This window comes from Heteronotia binoei, chromosome 10, assembly GCF_032191835.1.
Source record: "Heteronotia binoei isolate CCM8104 ecotype False Entrance Well chromosome 10, APGP_CSIRO_Hbin_v1, whole genome shotgun sequence".
Lineage (NCBI taxonomy): Eukaryota > Metazoa > Chordata > Lepidosauria > Squamata > Gekkonidae > Heteronotia > Heteronotia binoei.
The window spans coordinates 27,466,472-27,484,764 of NC_083232.1; the positions used below are offsets into that span (position 1 = coordinate 27,466,472).

The 18,293-nt window shown below is 41.8% G+C and overlaps 1 protein-coding gene across 7 annotated transcripts in view; it reads left to right on the top strand.

Annotated features, from left to right (window-relative positions):
* Positions 1-18,293, top strand: part of PARD3 (par-3 family cell polarity regulator) — a 745,691-nt gene that overhangs the window by 273,465 nt on the left and 453,933 nt on the right. The gene's annotated exons all lie outside the window — the stretch shown is intronic.

Here is an 18,293-nt window from a genome sequence, read left to right on the forward strand (position 1 = left end):
AAAAATTGTTTTATAAGTAGCAGGTACTTTGAGCTGCACAATTCCACCAATCTTATGGCAGCTTCTCTCATCACTGTGCAGGTTAGACATCATCAAATGATAACTCTTAGCTTCTCTCCCTCCTGTTGTCTTACCCATAATAAGAAGAGAAGGAGTAGGATTTTGTACTTTCCTATCTTGAAACTTTTCAGGTTTTAGACTAAGTGCCTGAAGTACCATAAACAGAGTGTGAGAGTAAGGGACTGTTTGCAAAAATGCCAGACCCTCATTGGGTGCGGTCACATGTACCATTAAAAGCATGTGTGTAGCGCTCAAATCTGAACTGCTGAATATTGATTCGATGCAGGGCAGTTCCGACGAGCATCCAAGAATGCGATTCATTCTGTTGTGCGCGATCAGACGTCCAATACTATCACGCTCATTTCTTGGAGCATGCGTAATCAGATGGTGATTTCTGGGAGGGGAGGGGGTCCATTGAACAACTGTTTGGAGCTGGGAAATCAACTGTTTGGAGCTGGGAAATCAAAACTTTCTTCAGAGGCAGGGGGAAAGGGTGAAAGTTTCCAGAATTAACGTTGCCGATCCAAACCCCGGAACTGCCAGGAATTATTTTCCTAGAAATTCGCAGTGACAATGATATCTTGAAATCCTCCACATTGAAAAAAGAAGAATTTTTTCCTGTTCTGAATAGTGGGATAACGTCCCCCCCCCCTCTGATCCTGTGTTGATTGGAGAAGCAGAAGCGTCACCTCAGATTCCCGGATGATCTGGCAATGCGCATGTCTGCTGGGGCTTTTTTTTTTAAAAAGGTGAGAGGCAGTATTGTGCATGAGCTGTCCAAACAACAAAAAGCCGATCTTGTGCCGCTGTTTTGAAAAAAGGCCGGATTTTATGTGCTGTCAAATTAACGCGGCACTGATCCGCAGCAAGTCGGAATGACCCCGGATGACGCTCGATTGCCAGATGTGTATGTCTGAACGAACACATTTAATCCGTCAGCCAGACAGAGCTGTGTCGTCACTAATGGTACGTGTGACCGCACCCACTGTATTCTTTTCCTGTCCCTTTCCCAAAGGATATAGTACAACTTGACCATGTTCTAACATCATGACGCTATGCACTTCCCTGCCCCTGCCCTGAATTGCTGGCTGCCACTGGGGGGGATAAGGAGCAAAAAAATCAAAGCAACCTCTCCAAAACCAGGATGTGTTACAGATTGATTTGGAGCTGCCATTTCCAAGGAATGTGTTTTGTCTACACTCATCCTTGTATTACAGGGCTTTCCTTGGAGAATAAGAGCACCTCACAAAGCGAGTGTATGTATTCCACCTAAGTGGCAGAATCCTACAACTATTGCAGTGATGATCTTGGCTTCAGTGTCTTCCAGGTGTTTCTGACATATCATTTGGGCCCTGGCTCTCAGTCTTCCTGATGATTAGCCTCATTTAGTGACCTAAAACAGTTTTGAGCTTCCTCAATACAGGCAAGAAAGCAAAACTAATTGGAAGAAACCCACTTCAGATATGTGGCCAGATTGATCAATGGAAAATTGAGAGCGAATGCAGGGTATAATTTAAGTCACCAGGGAAGTGACTTATGATGATACAAGCATCTTACCCCAAAAGACAAACAGCATTTAAAAAAATCAGAACAGTTAGCTTTATTGACATTCCTGAGAGTAAAGAATGAAAGATGTTTCAGTAAGCAAAAAATGCTGTGTCGTACTCCCGAGAAGGCCAAGGACAATATATGGCTTCAGTCAAGACAAAAATCTGTGGTGCAGGGTGTTAAAGCTGCAGTACTGCAGTTCTCAGGACCTGAGTTCGATCCCCGGTGGAAGCTGAGTTTTCAGGTAGCCGGCTCAAGATTGACTTAGCCTTTCATCCTTCTGAGGTCGGTAAAATGAGTACCCAGCTTGGGAGGAAAGCGTAGATGACTGGGGAAGGCAATGGCAAACCATCCCGTAAAAAGTCTGCCGTGAAAACGTTGTGAAAGCAACGTCACCCCAGAGTCGGAAACGACTGGTGCCTGCACAGGGGACCTTTCCTTTCCAAGACAAAAATGCATGCAAGATAAGACAATTGTGTTGGATGAGACAAAGGGCCAGTTAGCCTGTCATTCTGTTTCCAGCAATGCCCAAACAAATGCCTGTGGAAACTTGCTTCTTGTGAAATGGATTACATTGGTTGATGGTTTTCAGAAGAGTGGTGTGTGGCCCTTCCTCATAACAGGAAGTCCAGGGACCTTTTTGCTATCTCTTTGGATTCTCCAGTTTTCCAGGAGTGGAGTTTGCTGTATCTGCACCTCTGTGGCGAGTCCAGCCTTACCTATTTAATATTCTAGTTGTAGGGCACTGAGGACATCTGATTGAAGTATGCTAACTTAAGCAGTGCATTTGCATGACATCTATGCTCAGAGAAGATGTGAAATATTTTGGCACAGATATCGTAGAAAATCAAAAGCAGTGTTCTGTGTACCACTTAAAAGGATTCTTTCCCCTTTCTTACCAGAATACTTTTTTGTTCTTTAGGGTGCTGTACCCCCTGAGTAATTAGAGCCATGCCAGCAATGTTATTTGACATTAAAGTGAACTGATTTCAAATACCAGATTTAAATATACTTTGAAAATAGGAGTAATATCCCTATTGTATTTCCTTTTTAACTTGTGAAGTGAAGCATGGCATACAAATGGTATTCTCAGTATTTCAAATAATTACCTTTTTTAGTGTTCTGCTTCCATTCAGCTCGTAAAACCCATCCAGTGTGTAGTGGTAGTTGCAGATTCTGATTATTACATGTTAACAAGATCGTATATCTATTAATTAGATTGGAGATGGGATGCAAAATTGCTGTAATTATTGTAATTTTCCAGCTAATTGTAGGGTTGGTAGTGAATATTTTACTTCTACCAAATGAAAAACAGTATTCCATCTGAAAATTGTTTGGTAGCAGTTGTAGAATATTTCGCTGTGATGCTTTGTAATTTCTCCCTCCCTCCCACCTACCCAATGGGCTACCTTTTTTGACAATACAGCTCATATGGTAAAGCTGAACATTTCATGCTACTGTTCACATGCATCCAGGGGGTAACAGAGCAGCCTCTTGTTCTGACGCACTGTCTAAACATATTAAGCCAAAGCTTGAACAGTCTGCTGAAGATTTTCATCTTCCTTTGTTCGGGTTGCCATGTTACCCCGCCTTTTTTTTTGTTTGTGTATAAATTGGACCACCTTCCCCAGAAAGGAGAAGGTTAGCTAGATCAGTTCCAGCTGAGAAACTAATATTCATCTGGGCTGCCGTTCTACCCCCCCTGTGCACAGACATATAAGCACGGGCTCTCTGCAGTAATCATGTGTCCTGTTCGTGGAGGGGGGTGGCTTAGATTGGATCTTCACAGCTAAGCACAAATAATACTGGGCAGCAAAACAAAACCTTTATGTTACTCTATATTGAGGCCGCATAAACCATACACTTAAGCAGCTGGTATAGTTTGATTTCTTTCTAATTTTTAAAAGAAGTTGTTCATCTCTTTAGTTTGTAAATCTTTTTCCTTTCTTTAATTGTGACTCTCTAAACTGAATTCTCTGCTGCTGTATTCCATGATACGAAATAGATTTTTTTTTAAAATCATAACTATGCTATACAAAGTGGATTTGTATTTTTGGCGAGTTGGCTGCCTGCATGCTTCAGAGGAGCGTGCAAAAGATTGCTGTAGAAGATAGGTTGAGGAAAACTGCTCTTTATTCTCTGCTGAAATATATAAACTGGAGGCGCAGGTGAAAATGGCCAAATCTAATGAGCAATTTGGCAGATAAGGCAGGATGTCAAGCGATGACAGTGCAGCCACAGCAGCACAGTCTGGGAACCAACTTGTTGGCTTAACAGAACTGTGCTTAAATACTGTAAATAAAAGCCTAGATCCCTTGCCATCAGATAACACACATGAGCTATTTTTCTTTTCTGTCATTCAACTTTAAAATGTGTTCAGTGTTCTTGAACAGTATTGTGTTATTACAGTATTAAAAAGGTATTGCATTAAACTTGAAGTAACTGCATTGTTGCACCATTTCATGCCCACAGTGTGGGCTTTGGTAATCCTTGTTTGGCATACAGTTGTTTTTCAGGTGCTATTTCGGAATGATCATATTTTCATAATCAATGTATGAGATGATGAGTAACTGCCTGCAGATTGTCAGTGACTTTTCAGGTTCACAGCAGGTTTCTCTATTGTTTCTTTAGTCTGTAATAGCACTCATACTGCACTACCTATTGCTTACAACAGTCCAGTCCAACCAATAAAACAACATTCAGGTTGGAAACAGTCTTGGCTGTCTGAAAAGTTAATAAGCTGAAGCTGCAGTTCTGCATGTTGTGATGGTGGTGGGTGAGTTCCCATCTCTGAACACACCAGGCTTGGACCAAAAATGCAGGCTTTGCATTTAAACTACCAGTTTCCATTCACCTTCCACTTCAGCGTGGCAAGCTCTTCCTGGTTTCTTCATGCCCTTCTGCCACACTCTTTATACAGACTTCCAAATTGATCTTAGTTTGAGTTGGTTTCTTTTCCTCACCTCTCAAGACTGCACCTTTCACATAATCTAGGGTAACCACCGTTTGTTTTTTTTAAAGTATAGTAAGGAATATTTACATTCACCAAAGGCAGTAGACTTTTGAATACCAGTGCTAGGAGGCAACATCAAGGGAAGCTTTTGACCTGTCTGTTGTCCCTCTAGAGGGACTGGTTGGCCACTGTGTGAAATAGGATGCTGGACTAGATTGAGCACTGGCATGATCCAGTAGGATTGCTGTTATATTCTTATGTTCCAAAAATAACAGCCCTATTAACACTCAAAATGTTCCTGCGAGATCAGTGCTCCTCTACATCATAATTATTCCGTAGATGGGACACTTAACAAGCAGGAACTGGGTTGTATAGACCTTCATGTCTCCAATGTTGGCTTTGAGTTTCTCTGGCAGGGTTCAGGAATTGAGTAAAACCATTCTTGGGCTTGGGGAATTCTCTCCTTTCTCTGCTCTCGTCATGTAGTGAACTTATCAGATTTCCAGTTCCTTTGAATGCCATTCTGTTGTTGTTGTTGTAACATTTGAACCAGGAACCATGGTTCATTCTCTTCACTAGAAGTCCACAATTTGGTGTCTTTGCTTGTAAAGAAGAGAGCAAACCATGGTTCGTATCTTGGATGTACTGATGACTACATTTGCCACAGAAGTTTAATTAGAGCACTGTGGGGAGAGGGAGTGTTCAAATTTATAATGCAAACTATGACCAGGTACATAGTTTGTTGTTAGATTCAGGTGGGTAGCCATGTTGGTCTGAAACAGCAGAACAATGTTTGAGTCCAGTGGCGCCTTTAAGACCAACAAAGTTTTATTCAAGGTATAAGTTTTCAGCTGCATGCACATTGCTTCAGATATAGTGAAAGAAACATTCTGCAACTGTTACAAATAAGAAGATAGAAATGTGTGTGTGTGTGTGTATGTGTGTGTGGGGTGGGGGGTTAATTTCCAGGAAGGGCTAATTGGAGTTGGCAGCGGAGGATAGGGTTCACAATAATTGGTTTAAGGTAAGGGTGGATATCAGGAAAAAACTTTTTTACAGTAAGAATTGTTTAACAGTGGAACCTAGGGAGTGGTGAGCTCCCCCTCACTGGTAATCTTCAAGCAGCAGCTGGACAAACACTTGTCAGAGGTGCTCTGGAATGATCCTGCATCGAGCTGGAGGTTGCAACTCTGTGATTCCATGATTCTGTGAGTCAAGATGCATAAGTAACTTGATGATTATAGGTGAGATTGAATTAAGGTGGTTGGTAAGATCTATGGATAACAGTAAATTAGCATAAAAATACAAGAGTTAACAAACCTAAACAATAGCTAGATTGAAGTCTGACTGAGGGTTTTTTTCCCTCCTTGAAGTTCTTATCTCCATTGAGCATGTTGCTTGGAATTCTTACAGGGGCCTTTCTCGTTCACATGACTATGTACTGATTGGGTTCAGAAGGTGTCCTCCTGAAGAGGGCTATGGTTTTTGCACATCTCTTGCAAGCTTGTTTTGTTGGGAGTGGGGTTGTTTGTGGCGATGTACAAAAGACTTACTTCCAAGCAGCTTCCATGAGCTTCATGGTCATGTGCAGCAACTCTGGGACTTTGCCTGAGGTGTCAACGAAGCTGAACAGGACCACCCACGGCCTGTGGCTCATGTTGTTCTTTTTCATTCTCAAACAGATGTCATCCTCTCGAGACAGAGAAGCATGAGTAGGTGGGCCGAGTGTTCTCATCTGTGGCTACACCCTCTGGTGCTGTCTCATCAGGGGAGAGTTGAAGCAGATAACAAACGAGGGCTGGAGCACAGCTGTTCCCCCCACCCCACCTCAAGCTGTCATAGGGGTTTTTTCCTTTGTGAGCCTGGAATCAAAGCAACTGCACTGTCTCCCCAAACATAGGAATTTAAAAATTGCATTCAGATTACATGACAAAAACATTCCCCATAAATGTGGCATTTAATTCCTTGGGTCCATATACTTTCTCTTCATAAAACCATTTTCGTTTAAAAATGAAAATTGTCTTTTCTATCCTACCAGCCAGCTATCTGGATTTTATTCTAGCTAGCCTCCATTGTGAATGATTTCGTCAGCCTCAAAACCGAGCAGATAAAAATAAAAAAAATTCTTCCTTCTTTTGCAGCTCTTGATAAGGATCTCTTTGTTTATCTCTCAGGACTGTGTTTATTTTTCATTTCCTTCTAACGTGAGAAATCGCTTTTCAATCCCATTTTGGTTTTTTTTGGTCTGACTTCCCCCCCAGCTGGAGAATCTTTTCTAAGACAGAAATCCCTGTTCATCTAGAAGCCGGGAAGAGGTGATGGTGATGGTGGAATTGAATAGAGCGACTTGCTCCCTGTGTGATATTTATGACAGTTGTGAGTTCGTGCAGTCCTTACCTTTCTGTGCATTATTAGTGGTGTGCTGAATGTTATGTGGTAGATCTGTAACAGGCATTCACAATATATTTTTAAATGATAAAAACAGTGGGGAGATGCCCAATTTTGATGAGGGCTTGAGGGATAGAGATTAACACCTCCCCCCCTTCGTGCTACAGATCCTTCACCCCCAAAATGCTATTATCCCTAACTCATTCTTGTTATGAAAATGACATGGGGGCAGGTTTATTTCCCCCTCCCTCCCTGTCTCCAAGGCCGCTTTCCAAACAATTTATCTTCCACCAAATTTCCCATGAAATAAAGTAATTTTACACATTTTCTTGAATGCAGAAAGTGAAGAAATCTCTATACTTAGCACCAAAACTGTTTTTAAAATCTGTTCAATATTTAAAGTGTAATTGTTAATTTTAATTGATCTTAGTGTAATTGTTTTTTATTGCTTTATGATTTTATTGTGGATATTTAATGATGATGTTAGCCACCCTGAGCCTGCTTCAGCAGGGAGGGCGGGATATAAATGCGAAAAATATCTATCTATCTATCTATCTATCTATCTATCTATCTATCTATCTATCTATCTATCTATCTATCTATCATCTTTCGCATTTATATCCTGCCCTCCCTGTATATACCTGTAGAAAACCGCCCAGGACCTAACTGTTACCAAAATAAACAGTCCTGAGAGATTCCACCACAAGGAGAGGGCTGTCTGAAGAGCATAGCCGGCACATCGTGATTTATAAGGACATATGGTTTGATAAATTTGAGGGCCCTAGGCCATAAAAGAATATAGAGGCAAGTGATAATGAGCACTTTGAATTCTACTTGGAAGCAAATAGTTGTCTCAGACAGGATTCTTGATGAAGCATGCATTTTGGACCAATTGAATCTTTTTGGACCAACTGAACATTTTCAATGCCAGCCACACACAGAGTGCATCATATATAGTAGTTCAATCTGGCGATAACAATAGTGTGGATCATTATGGACAGCTCAGCAGAATCTAAATAATGAGGAGGTAGCTTCACCAGTGCTTGAAAGTGCTCCTAAACTTGAGCCCTTCTTAATTAATTAAAACATTTCTATCCCACTTTTTCTTGTGGTTCAAAGTGGCTTACAAAAATAGTTAAAACATTTGTGGTTTAGAAGCAGAAATAAAATAGCAACCCCTCCCTTAAAAAGATACCTGCCAATTCAGACTCCCTCAAAAGTGATGGCAAACAGGCAGGTTTGCATCACCTCCTGAAGATTTCTTCTTACCTCAGTGAGCCCATTCCACAGAGCCACAGCCATGATGGAAAAGGCCTGGGCTGTGATCAATGCCAGATGGGCCACGCTTAAATGGGGAGGATAGCTAACAGATGGCTGTCTGGTATACAGGGATGTATGGAAGAAGATGGTCCTTCAAATACGTGAGTCCCAGGCCATGAAGTGTCATAACTGGGATCTTAAACCAGCACCTGTTTATCTATTAACAAGGCTTGGATCCAAGGGCATTCACAAACTATTAACTTGATCTGCTAAAGAGAGTTTAACTCTAAGACTGGTAGGTGAACATCATCCAGACACTTTCCCAGACAGCATTACTTCTTGTTTTGCCTGGAGTAAGTTCCAGTTTATCCACTTGAACACAGGCTGGAGATACTGGTGCAGACCTTCACAGTTACTTTTGGAAGTTTAGATAATGAGCTGGATGTCATTTGTATATAGGTGACAACTTGCTTCAAAAGCTCCTAATGGTTTTGGCCAAAGGTATATTGGAGAGCACTTGTTTCATGCGGAGCCTGGCTACAAAATTCAGGTGGTTATAGGTTCAGCACCTTCATTTCCAGTCAAGCTTCATTACAAAGTGCTGACATTATTGGCAGATCCACAGGCCCAATGACTCAGCCAGTGTTGAAATAGATCAGGCACTTGCCCACTAACCTGAGACTTTTAATATGGTGCATTGGGTATATTCTGGGATGCCTGTAGCATCAGAGAGGTCCTGCAGGTCTGACTGGCACCCCATGTGAACTGTGGTTATGCCTTAAAACACATCCTGGTGTCATGAGTCAGCCGGAGCTCAGCGATAATAAGGACTCCTCAGGAGAAGAGGAACCTTGTGTAGCCAGCCTTCAGTTAGCAGAAGCTGACCAGCAGGAAACTGAGCTGCAGGCTTGTCAGGATTTACAGCCAACTGCTGGTGCAGAGCCACTGACACCCTCCAGTACTTATTCAGCAGGTGAACCTCAGTTGGCCATTCCCAGCCCACCAGTATCATCTACATCATTTGAGCACAAAGGCTGAGAACAGAGTTACAGACAAGACAGCAAAATGCACACCTCCTAGCCTGACTTCAGCTGCTTGCTGATAATGAAGATGAGTGGTTGCAGGATTGCTTCTGAATAATTGGTTGCAAGCATGACCATTAGGCATGGGGCTGTAAAACCAGTTAAGAGAGGCTGTTAGACATGGATGCAAAATGTACAATGGATGCTAAGCCACCGACTCTGCCTTGCTTGACTTTAGGACCTCTGACCTTGGACTGAATGATTCTGCTTTGCCAGAGTTCTGGATCCTTGACCTTGGACTGAACAATGCTGCTTTGCCTGAGTTCTGGACCCCTGACCTTGGACTGAATTACTCTGTTTTGCCTGACTTCTGGCACCTGATACTCGGACCCTGCAAACCAGAAAACCTAGAGTTTTCTGTAAATGGTGTGAAGTAATGCGGCTTGACAAGTCTGTGTGGAATGGACTTGCTGAAGGTAGAAGATTACTGATCTAAGCCAATCAAAAACATTTCTGTGCCATACATATACCATAGCAAGTCCACATGACACAGGGTTTGTGATACCATTCCAGAAACACTTGTAATGTATATTCACACCTTTTAACTGAGCCAGTTTGGTGTAGTGGTTAAGTGTGCGGACTCTAATCCCCATGCTTCTAAGGGCCCTGGGTCGGTTTGCCTCTCTGCTTCTCCCCCACAGCTTTGTCAAAGGGGCTTTCGAGAAGGTGCCTGCAGGATATATTAGGAGATAATTTGTGAGATTTTGACTGCCCAAGCGGCCTCCACAGGATTTAATCTGGCACTGGAAATTGAAACATACACACACACACACACAAAATGGAGCAAATGCTTTACTCCCCACTTCAGTTTTTAGTTTTTCAATTCATGTTTCATACCTACACCACTAGATCACATAGCACTACTACCAAGTTGGTAATATTCTTATGCTAATTAATTGCTAACTAATCCTAAATAAGTGCTAAATAGTGGGGTGAATTATGTTCCAAGTATTTTTCCATGAAGCTGTGAGCTCATTGTCAAAGTGTGTTAAAAAAGTTTAACACAAATTGTCAGCACTTCACTTTGGAGCCTTAATCCCAAGTAACATATACAAAACAACATAAGGTATGAAAACCACAACCAACTTTTGATGAGTGCTGGCAGAATTCATATTTCTATATGTGGGTCAGGTACACTATTAAATTATTTGACTCCTGAGCTTGATATATGTATTGTATTAAACAGCTTTAACTGCCAGAGTACATGATTTAGCATTCTGAATTAGAAAAATATATGATTTACAATCTTTTCTCTGGGTCAAAGTAGAACCTCAATATTCTGGATGTCAGATTTTGTATACTTTAAATTGAGAATTAGCCTTTCCCCTCCATTTAGCAGGATTATATAGTTTGGTATATTTTCTTTGTTCAGATTTAGCACAGTTTATGAAACTTGGGTAATCAGTTGGGATGGGATGCATGGTGCATGATGCGTTAACAGTGAAAAAATGCTAAGTTCGGCAGTGTGAATAATTTGTATTCAGATAGGTCCTTATTAAAAGGTGCTGCTCTCATTTAAGTAGGAGGAATGTACCATCTTAAGAGCACATTCTCTGGATTTCCTTAGCATTGTCATTTGGTTATATATGTGGCAGGTTGGACAAAAGGGCGTTTCTCTTTTGGTGATCTTTGACAATGGTTAATCTTTAAAGAAACGATATATGGATTACAGTTTAAAATACATGATTATTGGATTATAACTTTTGAGTTTTTCGGAGAAAGATTTTCTAATAGACAAAGTTTATTACCTTATAACAAATTAGATTAAATAATAATACGGGGATGTTTGATAAGGGGGCATGCACTGCTGGGGGTCACAAAAGGGGGGTGGGTGGGGTGGAGAAAATGTTATATATGTGTACTAACATTTAATGACAAATGAAGATATGTTATTACAATATATTACAATAAATTGTTTTAAACAGAAAAAAAGGGAGTTTTTCTTCATAGTGGTGCAGTTTTGATGATACACAAAAACCATAGCTTAATTATACTGTGACATTCTCTGGAAGATATAGTATATGGCAGGGGTGTCAAACTTATTTGTTATGAGGGCTGGATCTTCATCTTGTTGGGCTGGGCCATATGTGTCAGAAAATGTAATGTCAGGTAAGGGAGATATAAACTTTGTAAAGATCACAAACACACACACTCAGCCTAATCCACCTCACTGGCTTGTTGAGCCTCAGCCAACAGAAGGAAGAGAGACTTGGTCCAGTAGTTCTGCTGTGCAATTGAGAAAGCCTGGCAAAGCTGGCTCTCCTTCCCCCTCTTCGTCCCGAAGGGAGGAGCTTTGCTCTTATCTCCTGTGCAATTGAGCAAGCCTGGCAAAGCAAGTTGTGATGCAGAAGGAAGCAAGAGAGGGAGAAGGAAGCAGACAACAGTGAGCTGCTCATGGGCCTTATATGGCCCCAGGTCTGCATGTTTCACACCCCTGGTATATGATGATGGTTTATGATTGGAAGTGTGGGAGGGAGAGTGGCTTAAATGGCTGAGGGAGTGAGGCAAGGAGTGTGTTTTGCACACAGAATAAGATTAGTTGATGGTTGAGGAGGCCCAACAGTTCATGTTATCGCCAGCTATTTATTTATTTCAATTTTTATCCTGCCCTTCCATAAGGCTCAAGGTGGGTGGCAAGAGTGGCCTGAAAAAAAATCCCTTCTGTCTTTCACACTAGCAGCCTCCTTGACTGTGTTTTTGGCTCCTAGTCTGCTCAGGAAAAACAGCGGTGAAAGATTTCCGAGGAGGATTCGGTGCCCTTCCAGAGCCACTGACCAATGCTTAAGAGTTTAATGATGCTGTGCAGCTTTGGCTATAGTTGGGAACTGTAGGCCAGGATATCAGCCAGGCTTCTGTGAGAAAGATGCTGGAAGTTTCCATTTGCCAAGTCAAATTACCGTTGAATGATTATCTCTAAGCAAATAGTGGTTTCACAAATTAGGCATAGTGTTAATAAGCCATGGCTTTGCATTATGTCTGAACTGACCTCGTAGTTTGTGAGATTTACTGTGAGTTTGGATAATTGTTTGAACAAGAACGGCATTTCACATTGGTATCTGCTGAAGTAATTACTCAGAAAAACTCATGCTGTTTTCAATAAAATCATTTCAGTTAGTCTTAGAGATGCAACTAGATTATTTTAGTGAGCATTCAAGCAGTAACATTTGCATGTATATATTCTAAAATGGGATAATTACATGCAGTGTTTTAATTTATGCTGTAATTGTCCTAGATTTGAATTGCCTTCAAGAAAAAATAAATTTTTATATCTATTTAGGATTTTGCTAAGCTGTGTTCTGGCTTGTCACTTTAAAAAAAAAAAATATGGCTACTAGAGAAAACTTGAACCAAAAGTCCATCAATTTACTTCAATTGTGGCATATGTGGCACAATTTTACTTAAATTGTGGCATATATCTTCTTAATACAATTCTGCATAGTCATATTTAAGAAGAAGGCTATAGTAATGACAGTAACTGCCCTGAGCTCTAAATCAGGGGTGTCAAACTCATTTTGTTAGAAGGGCCAGATCTGACATAAATGCGACCTTGTGAGTTACTATTTAAGATTAGGTAGCAGAAATATAAACTTTTGAAAGGACACAGACAAACAAAACAAAACATGCTTAAAACATTAGCTCTCATTGGTCTTAAAGGTGCTTTCTTTGCATCTCTCTCATGGGATCCAGGGAACTAGGCAAAGGAAGCTCTGGCTCTATCCTTCCTTCCCTTGAGGACCAGGAGTGGGAGGAACCTCAGCCAATAGAAAGAAGAGAGATTTGGCTCAGTAGCTCTGCTGTGCGACTGAGAAAGGCTGGCAAACTAAGCTCTCACTTTCTTCCCAAGGGAGGAGCTTCAGCCAATGGAGAAAATAGAGATTTTATTCTGTAGTACCTGTGTGATTGTGCAAGCCTTGAAAAGCAAACTGTTATGCAGAAGGAAGCAAGAGAGTGGGAGAAGGAAGCAGATGACAGCTTATTGCTTGGGGGCTTAATACAAACCCTCCAGGGGCCTGATTTGGCCCCTGGGCTGCATGTTTGACACCCTTGCCTTAAATTAACAAAGTGGCATATACAAAAAGTACTGTGTTTTTTAGTGTTTGGAATTACCCAATCCTTTCTACCCCCCATGGAAATTGCTGTGGTCAGGGAAAATATAATACCAGGACTAGGATTTCATGTCGACCATCGGTTACTGACTCACCATCTCACCGACGCAGGGATCTGGGGGTTGGCCTTACAGTGGTTTTCCTCCTTCCTTGATGGTCAGGGACAAAGGGTGGCAATTGGGGGAGAGATGTCCCAGAGGCACCCACTAGGTTGTGGGGTGCCACAAGGGGCAGTGCTCTCTCCATTGTTATTTAACATCTAAATGCGCACCTATTATGTAGGTAATATACATAACTGTTTCTTTGGAAATGAGAAAAAAAGATGTAGAAAGGATAAAAGGAAGAGAGGCCTTAAATGGCACAACAGTGACTGGGCCTCACAGAAACTTTAAAAAAGGATTTGGACTTGAGAGATAGCTGATTTTGTGTACCACTGTTGCCTTGAAGATTAACCAGGAATCTTTTTACTATTATCTCCAGAATGAGGTTGAAATAAGAATTGTCAGAATTCCTTTTCCATTTTTCACTGTTACTGTTATGTTTTTCTCCAGAGTGTGAATACAGAATGTTGTAGAAGCAATATAAAAATATGTTTTGCCTAGCATTTGATTCAGGAATTTAAGCAGCTACAGGGTTATTCTAAATTACTTCAAATGGTCATGGAAATATTCTCTGCCTTTTAACCTATATTTCAGGGTTCAGATAAAGATGGGTTGACTGGTAGGTGGGAAGAAGTTAAGGAGGCAGGGAAAGGAGGCTTTCAGGGAAAGAAAAGATGAAATGGGAGGAGGGGAAAATGAGACGTTCCCACAAGTTCTTGTGGGTTCCTGCTTGTACTCATATATTTTTGAACAATACAGCATCTTCACTCCTGCTAGCATAAACCAGATACCAACTTGGTTCTGAGCTCTTCTGCCCAGAGATCCTGTTGCCCACCTCAGCTCTATTGGTTGGTGGGAGAAAATAAAGTAAAACATTGTTGTCAGAGAGATGCTGTTACGTCGATTATGAAGGAACCTAGAAGTTATGCCATGGCTCTCTATGTATCACTGGCAACCCTAGTGTAGACATTAAATTGTCCAGAAATATATATTATCCTCTGGACTAATCATGCCTGGCATGGTAGCAGCTATTGGTGGGCAACACACACACTGATATTGTTATAAACTATTAAATAGGCTACTTATGACAGGTCAAAGGCATAACTTCCTTAACTTAAAAATAAAGTTACTCTTTGGTTCATGTTGATAACATTGTCGTTGTTGCCTGCATGATAAAATTGTTACTGAAATCTGAAATGGCACCCCTGAGATTTTGGTTTCTTTAAGTATATGATGTGTTCTTAGTTTTATGTAAGCATTTTAGAATTTAATTTGGAACAAATAATCACAAACATTCAGAACCAAAGTATATATGAACACATACTCCAAGAAAATGGATGTATTGAGCTGGAAATGCAAATGTGTGAAATCCTGGCTATACTTGAAGTGTTGTGGTTAACCATTTGAAGAACAGTTGAACTCTGTGCAGTACAGTGTTCGCAATCAATATGAATGACCACATTTTTAAAATACCAAGCTCTCATTTCACTATCTCATTAACTTGTCTCTAGGTCATCTTTATTTGCAGTAGACATGCAACCAATAATCTCTTGAGTGTGAAATGAGACTTGGAAGATTCCAATTTGTTCAGCAACAAGCCCCAAGCAGTGGGAGAGGCAAAATGTCATATTTATTTGTTTTACTGTGAATCACTCATTTCAGTTCTAATTGGGAGTGTCCCTGTACATGATATGAAAAATTGTAGCCAGCAGTTCACAGAAAAGCAAAGGGTGGGGGGACACACTGGCTTATGAGTACGTGTCATCGCCTAATAAATAATAATGCATTGTGGTTGGATTTGTTGAGTAGAAAAATAATGTAGATGTAATTGGTGTCGGAGAACTAGAACAGCAGACGTTTATGACTGTCATTATGATGCTGGAACTGTAGACCTGTTTTGCTCTGCTATCAAGTTTCATTTCTCCATGCTGCAGTGGATAAAATACAGTGACAAAGAGTCATTTTTGCCAGCCAGCCAGTCAGAAGTACTGTCAAAGATATGTAGAAAGTCAGATCTAGTCAATGTTATATGCTGACTCTGTTGCCTTCTGGCTTCACTCTACTGGTATCATTTTGTAAACTTTGGATGTGTGGAATAGACCCCACTGGTTGGGGTTTCTTGCTTTGAACTTGTGCAGATGTAATGCCAAGGGAGGGGCTGTGGTTCAGTAGAAGAACCTCTGCTTTGCATGCAGAAAGTCCCAGGTTCAATCCCCAGCATCTCCAGCTAAAAGGAGCAGGCAGTAGGTGACATGAAAGACCTGTGCTTGATACCCTGGAGAGCAACTGCCAGTCTGACTAGGCAGTACTGGATTGGGTGGACCAATGATCTGTTTCATTGTAAGGCATCTTCACATGTGTTGCATTGTGAACAATTCCTGTGTGTTTATGGGCTGCCCAACCCCGTGCTGTCACAGGTCAGGCAGAGCCAAGGGTGGATTCCTGGGTGACCAGCCAAAGTTTAAGTGAGAGAAACCTTGTTGGGAGTCCAGTCCAAGAGTTCAGAGCCAAGTGAGCCATTACTGAGTTGTCTAAGAGGCATAGTCAAGCAATCCAAGGGTTACTCACAAGCAGGAATCTAGCAGATCCAAAAGCCATAGCCAGAAGTTGGTCCAATAGTTACACAAGCAAGACGGCCTCCAAGGCTGTACTCAGAGTCAGTGGCAGAGTGACTTCCTGCTTCCATGCCTAACAGCCTCCTTTGGCTGGTTTTTATAGGCATTCATTTTATCCACAGCAGCATGGCGTCCAAGGGTCAAATTTGCAGCTGGCTCGAGAGTAATTCTGTAACTACTCAAGCAGCTGATGTCTCTCCTATAGTTCTGCTTGTAACCTCTGTCTGTGGCACTCAAATGCTGTGGGTGATAATGGAGGGCTGGGAACAATGAACTTAGTTTCACCTGTTGATTCAGGGCTGGAGATTGTCCGTGGCTCTGCACCAGCTCTTGGCTGTGAATCCTGACCAGCCTGCAGTTCATCTTCCTGCTTGCTGGCTTCTGCTGACTCAGAGCTCCTCCTCTTCTGAGGAATTGTCACTGAGCGCTGGCTGACCCACAACACATGCATACTCGATGGTTGACTTCTTATTTAGTGTAAACTGTAGCTTATATTTCCAGGTGGGTAGCCACGTTGGTTTGAAGCAATAGAACAAAGTTAATGTCTGAGGAAGTGTGCATGCATATAAAAGCTCAAACCCTGAATAAAACTTTGTTGCCACTGGATTCTAACTTTGTTCTGTAGCTTATAGTGGTTGACTCAACAACAATTAGAAGCTGGATTGCAGTGATGATTTGGAAGGAAAACAGAGATAGTTGTTTCTCCAAAACTGAAAGTCACTAGTTATGCAAGGGAAAGAGGAAGCACATACGCATGTACTGATCTTATTCAGGTAGCACCAAACCTTAATATCTGAATCTCCCTTTCTTTGCTTTCTCATTTTTATGAAAGACTAAGATGAGACAAGTCTTTAAGAAGCAAAGCATTGATAAAGAATCTTTCCATTTAAAGATTCACAGTGGACACTCTTGTAGGATACTGAATTCTGCAGTACATAAGACTGTTCCAAATTTTAAAAATCAAACTGTAACTATCTTAAGTAGATTAAATGGAAAGATGGTGACTGGCATAAGCTTTCATAACAGAAGAGGGATTTGCACATGGATCCTCCCCAGTTGTAGTCTGACATTTTACCACTACACAATACTGGCAGAACACATAAAAGTAAATCCTGTCCAATATACCTATTAAGTTGTTGGCACAGCAGGTCATGCCTTGTATGCAGTTCAGTTGCTCATCTTAATGTGGTGTGCATGTAAATAAGAGTGCAATTGCAGCCAGTAAACTGTTGTCAATGTCTATAGGTTTCCTTACAGCTGATTTGCATGTTACTTTCAGACAAGAGATATTTTAAGGCTTTATTATTTATACTAGGAATAAAGCCCTAAGGAAAATACAACAGGCTCTAGAAAGAGGCTCTGGGTGAGTGCCCCTCCTTGCTGTTTTCCAACTCACCCAAGTGAAGGCATGCACTCCCCCCGCCCTCCAGAGAACAGATATCTGTCATCTGGAGAGCAGTTGTAATTCTGAGTGATCTCCAGCCTTCATGTGGAGATTGCAACAAGGAAAAAATGACTGGTATGGAGGGTGGAGTCTATGGCATTGTACCTGTCTGAGGTCCCACCACTCCTCAAACCCCACCCTCTCCAGGCTTCACAACTCAAATCTCTAGGAATTTCCAAACCTGGAGTTGGCAACTGCTAAGTCACAGTGGCTGTCATAGTGGGGTTGCTATTGAATGGGAGGAAGCAGCCAGGCATAGTTAAGTCATAGCAGCCAGATGACATAAAGTCACAGAGAGCAGTGGCTCCCAACTTTTTTGGCACCAGGGACTGGTTTCGTGGAAGACAATTTTTCCACTGACAGGCGAGGGGGGTGGTGGCACTAGAGTTTTTGCTACCCTAGGCTGCCCCAGACCCCATCCCTGCCCCCATTGGGGTCTTTAAATGGGGGAAAGAATGATCGGTGCCGGTCTATAAATGAGGGTTAGGCTAAGGTCACAGTAGCGCTGCCCCTTCCGCCAGTATGGGACCTGGGCAGATGAAAGACATGGTGTGGCCTCATTCTGAGATTCAGAACAAGGTCGTGCTGCCTCTTTCATCCACCCTGGTCCCAGGATGGCAGAAGAGGTGGTGGGGCTGCTCTGCCTTGCTCTGAAGCTGCCTCCCTGCCTCAGAGCAAGGCTGCGCAGTCTTTTTTGTCCACCTGTGTCCTGTGTGGGCAGGGGCGGTGCGGTGCC